Genomic DNA, 10,925 nt, shown 5'->3' with positions numbered 1-10,925 from the left:
CTAAGTGATTGCCTTTTGCTGTGCATTGGGCAGATGAACTTGGGTTTGGTTACAGGAGCCACAAAGAACAAAGTAGGCTACTTGGATAATCACAAAAATTAGACAACCAAGAGCTAGGGTATGCTTGAACAACAAGTTTCATCTGTCACAAGAAACTTCAGATGTAAGGACACACACAGACAGACAGTGAAGGGATAGAAAAAGATATTCCGGGCGCCTGGGTGGCTCAGTTGGTTAAGCGACTGCCTTCGGCTCAGGTCATGATCCTGGAGTCCCGGGATCGAGTCCCGCATCGGGCTCCCTGCTCAGCAGGGAGTCTGCTTCTCCCTCTGACCCCGCCCCCTCATGTGCTCTCTCTCATTCTCTCTCTCAAATAAATAAATAAAATCTTTTAACAAAAAAAAAAAAAAAAGAAAAGAAAAAGATATTCCATGCAAATGGAAACCAAGAGAAAGCTGAGGTAGCTATAGTTAGACAAAATAGACTTTAAGACAAAGAAGGTAATAAGAGACAAAGGTCATCATATAATAATAAAGGGGTCAATCCAACAAGAGAATATAACATTTGTAAATATTTATACACCCAAAATAGAACACATAAATATATATACAGCAAATGTTAGCAGACCTAAAGGGAGAAATAGACATCAATCAGTAACAGTAGGGGACTTTTAATACCCCTACTATTTCATTAATGGATAGATCATCCAGACAGAAAATCAATAAGGAAACATGGGCCTTAAGTGAAATGTTAGACCAGAACTTGTGAAACAACAGAGATGAAGCAGATGGCATGGTGCGATATCCCATTGTAGATGCTACATAAATGTGAATTCCTCCGACCTTTCCCCCACAAAAATCACCAATTAAAAAATAATACCCATGTGCAGATATTTGTTTTACAATAGATTAAAAAAAATTTTTTTTTACCATAAATACTATTTAAATACAATTTAATTTCTGGAGTATTCTGGTTTGTCACTGGGAACACTATCTAATATTTTTCCTAAAGACATTTTTTTATTATGTTATGTTAATCACCATATATTACATCATTAGTTTTTGATGTAGTGTTTCATGATTCATTATTTGCGTATAACACCCAGTGCTCCATGCAGAACGTGCCCTCTTTAATACCCATCACCAGACTAACCCATCCTCCCAGCCACCTCCCCTCTAGAACCCTCGGTTTGTTTTTCAGAGTCCATCGTCTCTCATGGTTCATCTCCCCCCTCCGATTTCCCCCCCTTCATTCTTCCCCTCCTACTATCTTCTTCTTCTTCTTCAACATATAATGTATTATTTGTTTCAGAGGTACCTAATGACATTTTTTAAATTTTTCTGTAACTTATTTCAAAAAATAGGAAAAATTTTTTAAAATATTTACCTATGTCAAGAGAATGAGAAAACAAGCTACAAACTATGAGAAAATACTTGCAAAAGATATATCTGATAAAGAAGTTATCCAAAATATACAAAGGCCTCTTAAAACTCAACAATAAGAAAACAAACAACCTGATTTAAACATGGGCAAAAGATCTGAACAGACACCTCACCAAAAAAGACATATAGATGATATATAAGCATATGAAAAGATGCTCCAAACCATGTCATCAGAAAAATGAAATTAAAACAAGGTACCAGCACACACCTATTAAAATGGCCAAAATCCAGAACACTAACAAATGCTGATGAGGATGTAGTACAGGAACTCTTATATATTAGTGGTGGGAATGCAAAATGGTACAGCCATCTGCAAGTTTGGCAGTTTCTTTCAAAACCAAACATACTCTTAACGATTCAATCCAGCAATCACACTCCTTGGTATTTACCCCAATGAGCTGAAAACTTATGTCCACACAAAAATAAATCTGTACGCAGATGTTTATAGCAGCTTTATTCACAACTGCCAAAACTTGGAAATAACCAAGATGTCCTTCAGTAGGTAAATGAATAAACTGCGTACATCCAGGCAACAGAATATCATTCAACACTAAAAAGAAATGTACTGTTAAGCCATGAAAAGACCTTCAGGAAACGTAAATGCATATTACTAAGTGAAAGAAGCCAATCTTAAAGGCTACATGCAGTATTATCTCAACCACATGACACTGTGGAAAAAAGAAAACTATGGAGACAGGTTGCCAGGGGTTGGGGGTGGGGCAGGAGGGATGAATAGGTAGAGCACAGAGGATTTTTAGGGCAGTGAAAATACTCTGTATGATACTATAGTAATGGATACATGTCACTATACACTTGTCCAAACCCATTAACTGTACAACAGAAAGTGAACTCTAATGTAAACTATGGATTTCGGGTGATATGATGTGGCAATGCAGGTTCATCAGCTATGTACCACTCTAGCGGGTGATGTTGATAATAGGTGAAGCTGTGCATGTGTGGGGGCAGGGTTTATATAGGAAATCTCTGTAACTTCCTCTTAATTTTGCTATGTACCTAAAACTGTTCTAAAATATAAACTCTTTTTTTAATGTACCTATGATTTTTTAAAATGTTTTATTGTGACAGTTTTAGAATATACAAAGGAAAGCAATTATGAACAAGCACATAATCATCACCTACATTTAATGACTGCTCATATTTAATGAGTACCATATTTGATTTATGTATATTGCGGAACTACTTTAAATTAGATATGATGACATTTCAGCTCTAAATAGTTCGGGTTACATCTCTGAAGAATGCCACCTAACAAAATGGCACCACACCTAACAAAATTAGCAGTAAGTTCTTAACATCATCTAATATCTAGTCTATATTCAGCTGTAATTGTGAACAATTAAATATGATTTGTGGCTGTACCAAGTTCTATGGTATGTACAAACCCTAAATTACGGGCAAGATTATTGCAAACACCCTTGCCGGTTCTTCCAGCAGAGGTTAGGGGTTCTTAACACTTTGGGGGTTGTTAAGGACTGAATGTTTGTGTCTTCCCAAAATTCATGTGTTGAAATTTAATACCCAATATGATAGTATTTGAAGGTGGCACCTTTGGGAGGCAATTAGGCCACAAGGGTAAAGTCCTCATGAATGTGACTGGTACTTTTATAAGACAACAAAGAGGGCGCCTGGGTGGCTCAGTCGTTAGGTGTCTGCCTCTGGCTCGGGTCATGATCCCAGGGTCCTGGGATCGAGCCCTGCATCGGGCTCCCCACTCAGCGGAGAGCCTGCTTCTCCCTCTCCCACTCCCCCTGCTTGTGTTCCCTCTCTCGCTGTCTCTCTCTCTCTGTCAACTAAATAAATAAAAAAAAAAAGACAACAAATGTACCAGAGCACTCTCTTTGGGCCATGTGAAGATATAAGAAGTTGCCAGTCTGCAACCTGGAAGAGGGTCCTTACCAGAACCCAACCCTACTACCACCCTGAATCTGGCTTCCAGACTCCAAAACAGTGTGAAATAAATGTTTGTTGCATAAGTCATTCAGTTTATGGTATTTTGTTATAGCAGCCTGAGCTAAAACAGGAGTTATGTATCTCTTTAGGAATCTAAGCCAAATTTTGGACCTGTTCCCTAGAAAAATACAGCAAGGCCCCAGTATGCAACACTGTACATACAACTCACTCTGCACTCACTGAGAGTTCATGGACCCCTAGAAACTTGTCCAGGGAGTCCCCAAACTTCAGGTTAAGGAGATCAGCTCCTTACTTGCGACGTTTAACTGTCCACTGGGCCACACCACACCCTGATGAACAGAGAGCTGGGAAGGCTGACCCAAAGTTGCACATAGATGTTCATTACCCAAACTGTTCAACTTTAAACCAGACCCTCAACAATGAACCTTGTGCTTCATCTCCCATCAATTTCCCATCTGAACTCCTTCCCTGTTGACCCACATCTCTGCTAAAGGCCTCAATCACAAACCTTTTAAATTCCTCCTAAAGCAGGTGCCCCCTATCAGGTATCAGGACCATCTCCCCTCTGGCCTTAAAAACTGCTATGTATGATGTAGGCAATGTTATTGTATTTCATCAAGTTGAATATACCATTGGTTGAAAAAAAGGCATCTCAATTTCAGAAATGTTAAAATGCGTAGAGATGTGTCAGTCTTAGAGCCTTACAGATTGATAAAATGATTGGTAAATAGCTCCTACACCAACCACCCTCCAAACTGAACTATTCAAATCCCTTTCCCCATTTCCCTCAATCTTGAAACCAAGGGTTAATATCAGATCTATCAGGTGGCTACCAAGGCCTTGCTCCATCCATCCCTGACCTATCTTTCTGGCTGGCCAGTGCCTGTGCCTTATAGGCTGGTAAATATTCCAGATGACACCACAGGTTGCAAAGCTTTCTAATTCCCTCCAAGACATGTATTTCTGCACCATCAGAGCTGTGCAGAGCACTGAGTTCCCTGGATGTGTGGAATAATTTCCTGAGTAAATACATGAAGAGAGAGCGGGGAGTGAAGAGATCATGAGTGGGAAGTGGGCTATTTGAGAACATTTCTTTAGCCCTCCCGCCCACTATTCAGTTCTCACAATAGGAAGAACTGAAGACCAATTGCCAAGAGAGCCTATTAGGATAGCAAACTTTGGACAAAATAAGTCATGAAAAACAAGATGGCGTTTGAGGAAAGAAGGAAGATAGCAATTCATCTGGGCCATGACTTTAAGGCTTAAGTGGTGCAAACTTCTTCCCTCAGGCTCCTCTGGTGAGTAGTACAGAGTTCTACAGGTCTGGAGGAAGAAAAAGAAGACAGAAGACTTGCAGCTTCCAAACACATATGATTTGAAACTCACTCTTGCTTCCTTCTCTGGCCCATGATACACAAGATTCTTCAGCCCCCCAAAAAACCCCAAAAGGCTGGGGATGCGTCCCTCAGACACCCAAGAGAGCCCACATCCCTGGTGAAAACGGCTGCATTTTTCCACAGAACTTGCCTTAGGCTCTAGGAGACTGAGTTCACAACTTTCTCTCCAGAACAGAGGGTGAGAGGGCACCGTGCCGCACTACATAGGGCGCCGCGGGAGAGAAGCAGCGCCGACTACGCTCCCACGCATCCGACAGAAACAAGAATCAGCCGCCCACGCCTCCCACTCTAATAAAGGCCAGGCACTGACGCTGCCACGTGCGTCACAAGACCCAATCGGGCCCCGGTGGTCTCTGGGAATAGTAGTTGCGGGGGAAGGATGGAACCCACCCCGCGCGAAGGACTCTGGGGCTCCTAGTTCAGGAGCGAGAAGCAGGTGCTCCGAGTGATCTAACCCGCGCAGGTGGCGGGCAGAGTAAGCCCCAGGGCCAAATCCCCTCCGCTTCCGGTTCCAGCCCGCCGAGATAGGGCTGGGGCCTCAAGCGGTGTTTTTGCCCAGCAGAAGGGGTACTGGGGGAGGGAGTGGTTGAAGGGCACCGAAATCAGAAGTGGAAAGGAACAAACTCCAAAGGGTGTAAGAGGAACAGTTCTATGGACCCCTCCCCCACCAGCGCAGCCCGGAGGTGCTGTTGTCTGGAAGCCCTTGGCGGGAGGCGGGGCTACTCCTGAGAGAGAAGCGCTCTAGTGATGCTTGTCCAAAGGTACCAGTGAGGCAAGAAGCCTGCAGTTCACGTTAATTTTGACAGCCCTTTGCCTTATAACCTAGCTCAGAGGCATGGAGATAACCTCTGGGAGGCTCGGTTTTCCTGGCATCACTGTTCATCTCAGACCAGGCAGAACAGGATAAAGATTTGCGAGGGCTGCAGAAACAGCAATGAAAGGTGTCTGTCTTGGAGGAGGTAAAACTCCCAGCTAGAAAAGCAACACTTGAGGAGACACACTATGCCAGGGCAACCCATAATGCAGGCACAGTTTTTCATGGGTGCTGGGTTCCTGGAGGGTTGTGGGTGGGGGCATCCTGCGGACTTCCAGCACTGAGGCTCACTAAGCTTTACCCCAGGTGCCACCCAAAGCAAGGCAGTGGCTTCCTATGGCCAACACCCACTATATGCCCAATTTTTCTGCAAGAATTGGGGGTATCCAATCTATATCCCTACCTGGATGGGTAGGAGGGAAAGGATTTCCCCCTTGATGAAACTGAGGAGGAGGTGCTAGCAAAAGGGACAAAGAAGAAGTGGTCCAAGTCATGGTGATTTCCAACCTTCATCATGGCACAAACAGAAAATGGTAATATTTGTATGGCACACTGGGGTTGTATAAGGTAGGGTATAGATTAAACTGATATAATAAAGACCCCAAAACACAGTGATCTAAATATCATATATTTATTTCTCCCTCATATGAGAGTCTAGGTAGGAGCAGTCAAAGACTAGTGGGATAGCTCTGCTTTCCTGAACAAGTAATTTCCATCTTTGGGACAAAAGGGGATGTTAAAATTCTCATTATCTCCCAGCCAATAGGTCAGAGAAAGCAGGCACAGAAATGACAATCATCCCTATTGCTTACATCTCATTGGTCAAGTAAATTAGACTTAATAAAAATTAATAACTTCTGTACATTAAAGGACATTATCAAGAATATGAAAAGATAACCTACAGAATGGGAGAAAAATCTTTGCAAATTTTATATACAATATACAATATGGTCTGGTATCCAGTATATATAAAGAACTCTAAGACTCAAAAACAAAAAGATAAACAGCCCAGTTAAAATTTGGGCAAGGATTTGAATAGACATTTCTCCAGAAAAGATATACAAATGGCCAACAAATATAGGAAAAGATATTTAACATCATTAGTCATTAGGGAAATGCAAATCAAAACACATGAGGTACCACTTCACATCCATTAGGATGGCTTAATTTAAAAAAGGAAAGTAAGCATTAGTGAGGGTGTGGAGAAGCTGGAAACATTGAAGAGTGCTGCTGGGAATCTAAAATGCTTCAGCCACTGTAGAAAACAGTTGGCAGTTCCTCAGAAAGTTAAGTACAAAATAACCATATGACTCAATAATTCTCCTAGGCATATGCCCCAAAGAACTGAAAAGAAGTACATGTACATGCATAGCAGCACTATTCACAATGGCCTAAAGGTATAACTGTCCCAAATCTCCACCGACATATTAACAGATAAACAAAATGTGGTATTTACATACAGTGGAATATTATTCAACCATAAAAAGGAATGAAGTACAGATAATGCTTACATGAATGAACCTGCAAACCATTATGCTAAAGAAACCAGATACAAGGGCGCCTGAGTGGCTCAGATGGTTAAGTGACTGCCTTCAGCTCAGGTCATGATCCTGGAGTCCCGGTATCGAATCCCGCATCGGGCTCCCTGTTCAGCAGGGAGTCTGCTTCTCCCTCTGACCCTCCCCCCTCTCATGCTCTCTCTGTCTCTATCTCATTCTCTCTCTCAAATAAATAAATAAAATCTTAACAAAAAAAAAAGAAACCAGATACAAAAGATCATATATTGTATGGTTCCATCTATATGGAATATCCAAAATAGATAAATCAATAGAGATAGAATGCAATTTAGTGGTTGACAGGTTATGAGGGGAGAGGAGAATGGGGAGAAATTGCTGAATAGGTAAGGAATTTACTTTGGAATGATGGAAATGTTTTGGACCTAGAGAAATGGTGGTTGCACAACATTATGAATGTATTAAATGCTTCCAAGTGTTCACTTAAAAATGGCTAATTTCATATTATGTGAATTTCACCTCAATAAATTATTCTTAAAATGTGAATGGTCTAAACACCCCAATCAAACAGCAGAGATTTTCAGACTGAATTTTTTTTAAAAATTTTAAAAACAAATTATATGCTGCCTATGAGAAACCCAGTTTAAATAGAAAGACACAGGGATGCCTGACTGGCTCAGTTGGAAGAGCATGACTCTTAGTCTTGGATTGTAAATTCAAGCTCCATTTTGGGTGTAGAGCTTACTCGAAAAAAGAAAGAGAAAGATACAAATAGGTTAAAAGTAAAAAGATGGGGAAAGAAATGCTATGCTAATACTAATTAAAAGAAAGCTAAAGTGGGTATATTAATATCAGACAAAATAGATTTGGGAACAAAAATATTACCAGGGACAAAGAAGATTGTTTTATAATGATAAGAGAACCAATTAAAAGTACAATCAACAACAAATGAATAAACAAAGCAGAATCAGACCCATAAATACAGAGAATTGATGGTTACCAGATGGGAAGGGGGAAGGAAAATTGGTGAAGGGGAGTAAGAGATACAGGCTTCCAATATGGAATGAATAAATCACAAGAATAAAAGAAACAGCATAAAGAATATAGTCAATGACATTGTAATGTATGGTAGCTACACTTGTGGTGAATATAGCATAATATGTATAAACCTGTTGAATCACTATGTTGTACACCTGAAACTAATGTAACATTGTGTGTCAACTATACCTCCTGCAAAAAAACAAACAAAACAAAACAAAACCAAAAAACCAACCATACACACACAGAAAAAAAAGATTTAAAACAGGAAGTGTATTAGCGGTGCCTGGCTGGCTCAGTCAGTGGAACATTCAACTCTTGATCTTGGGGTCATGAGTTCAAGCCCCATGTTGGGCATGGAGCCTACTTTAAAAAATTAAAAAATAAAAAAAAGAAGTGTATTAGAAAGAGCTGTCAAATTTTATCAAAATTTTGGTTTCTATTTACATAATCCTGTAGGGTTTCTCTTTTACTTTATGTTTACAAGCTCCATATTATTATGAATTATATTGTTAAAGGTTGACAAATTCCCAGATACTGATTGATCTAGGCTTGCATTCTTGTAATAAACCCTATTTAGTCATAACAGATAGATGATGGATGGATGGATAGATAGATAGATAGATAGATAGATAGATAGATAGATATAGATAGCAATGTAATTAAGAAATAAAAAAAAGAGGGGCGCCTGGGTGGCTCAGTCGTTAAGCGTCTGCCTTCAGCTCAGGTCATGATCCCAGGGTCCTGGGATCGAGTCCCACATCGGGCTCCCTGTTCAGCGGGAAGCCTGCTTCTCCCTCTCCCACTCCCCCTGCTTGTGTTCCTGCTCTCGCTATCTCTCTCTCTGTCAAATAAATAAATAAAATCTTTAAAAAAAAAGAAAAAGAAAAAGAAAAAACTAAATTCTCAACTAAAAAGTGTAGGAACAGAACACACTCAAACAAGAATTAAATTATAAACATAAAAGGCAGAAATCAATACAGGAGAGATAAAAGGATAGCAAAACCAAAAGATAGGTGTTTTTTTTTTTAATCAATGATCAGTAAGTTATATCAACCTTTGTCAAGGCTGATAAAAAGTACAAAGATGCAAATAAGAAAATGAGTAAGAAACCAACTGAAGTTAGAAGAGTAATAAAAGAATCTTATGAATGACTATTTGCAAACAAATTTGACAACCTAGACACATGAACACATTTCTTTTTTTTTTTTTAAAGATTTTATTTATTTATTTGAGACACAGAGAATGAGAGAGAGAGAGCACATGAGAGGGGGGAGGGTCAGAGGGAGAAGCAGGCTTCCCGCCGAGCAGGGAGCCCGATGCGGGACTCGATCCAGGGACTCCAGGATCATGACCTGAGCCGAAAGCAGTCGCCCAACCAACTGAGCCACCCAGGCGCCCCCATGAACACATTTCTTAAAAAAAAATACCAAAATTGGCATAAGAAACAGAAAAATTTAATAAACCCAATAATCTGAAATGGTATAGAAACATCTCCTCACAAGACAATGCCTAGAGCCCAGATGGATTTACAAGTAAATTTTAACCAAACTTTTATGAATGGATTTGATGGCATATTTGATGGGAGACAAACAAGGTAAAAAAAAAAACACTTGATAGAGTCCAAATGACTAAGAAGTATATGGAGATACGCTCCAGCTCACCAGTAGTCAATAATAACAATGCAGGGGCGCCTGGGTGGCTCAGTTGGTTAAGCGACTGCCTTCGGCTCAGGTCATGATCCTGGAGTCCCTGGATCGAGTCCCGCATCGGGCTCCCTGCTCGGCGGGGAGTCTGCTTCTCCCTCTGACCCTCCTCCCTCTCATGCTCTCTGTCTCTCATTCTCTCTCTCTCAAATAAATAAATAAAATCTTTAAAAATAATAATAATAATAATAACAATGCAAACCAAAAACATCCAAGGAAGATAATATCAAGTCTTTACCAGCACATAAAAAGAGGTGCTGCTGGTGAGAATGTAAACAGATACAGCCACTCTAGAAAGTAACCTGGTTGTACCTACCCAGTAAAATTGTGTGAACAAACAGGTGCAATATTCCAGGGTAAGTATTCTAATCTAGTCCAGGTCTGCAAGGGATACATACTAGGATGTTCCTTGTGAAAGCCAGGAGTTCTATCCATCACTTCAGGTGGTAAAGAATAAATAAAACATAGTAAATATATACTATTAGTTACTATGCAAGTGTTAGAAGTGATAAATAGCATTAGATGACTATGCACAGAGGAACATGATAGATCTAAAAACCATGTAGAGTAAATGGATGTCCAAAGAAAGCCAGGATAGCATTACTGATATCAGACAAAATAGACTTTAAAACAAAGACTGTACATAACAAGAGACAAGGACACTATATCATCATAAAGGGGACAATCCAACAAGAAGATATAACAATTATATTGGGAAAAGTTTTCAATTAGCAATAATCGTGCCTCGGATAAACCTCATTGGCTACGATACTGCCACTGCACAAAGCTGAAGATATAACAATTGTAAATATTTATGAACCCAACATGAGAGCACCCAAATACATAAAACAATAACAAACATAAAGGAAATAATTGATAGTAATATAATAAAATAGTAAGGGACTTTAACACCCCACTTACACTGATGAACAGATCATCCAAACAGAAAATCAAGAAGGAAATAGTGACTTTGAATGAACACTGGACCAGATGGATTTAACAGATATAGTCAGAAGATTCCATCCTAAAACAGCAGAATACACATTCTTTTCAAATGCACATGGAACATTTTCCAGAATAGA

At 40.0% G+C, this 10,925-nt stretch overlaps 1 pseudogene; it reads right to left on the bottom strand.

Annotated features, from left to right (window-relative positions):
* Positions 1-10,527: 10,527 nt before the first annotated feature.
* On the bottom strand, positions 10,528-10,632 carry LOC118022933 (annotated as a pseudogene).
* Between the last annotated feature and the right edge of the window lie 293 nt (positions 10,633-10,925).

This window comes from Mirounga leonina, unplaced genomic scaffold (assembly GCF_011800145.1).
Source record: "Mirounga leonina isolate KUSES-001 unplaced genomic scaffold, KU_Mleo_1.0 Mir_177, whole genome shotgun sequence".
NCBI classification, from domain to species: domain Eukaryota; kingdom Metazoa; phylum Chordata; class Mammalia; order Carnivora; family Phocidae; genus Mirounga; species Mirounga leonina.
The sequence above is the reverse complement of the archived record's forward strand: the minus strand, read 5'-3'. Positions and strand labels throughout refer to the sequence as shown.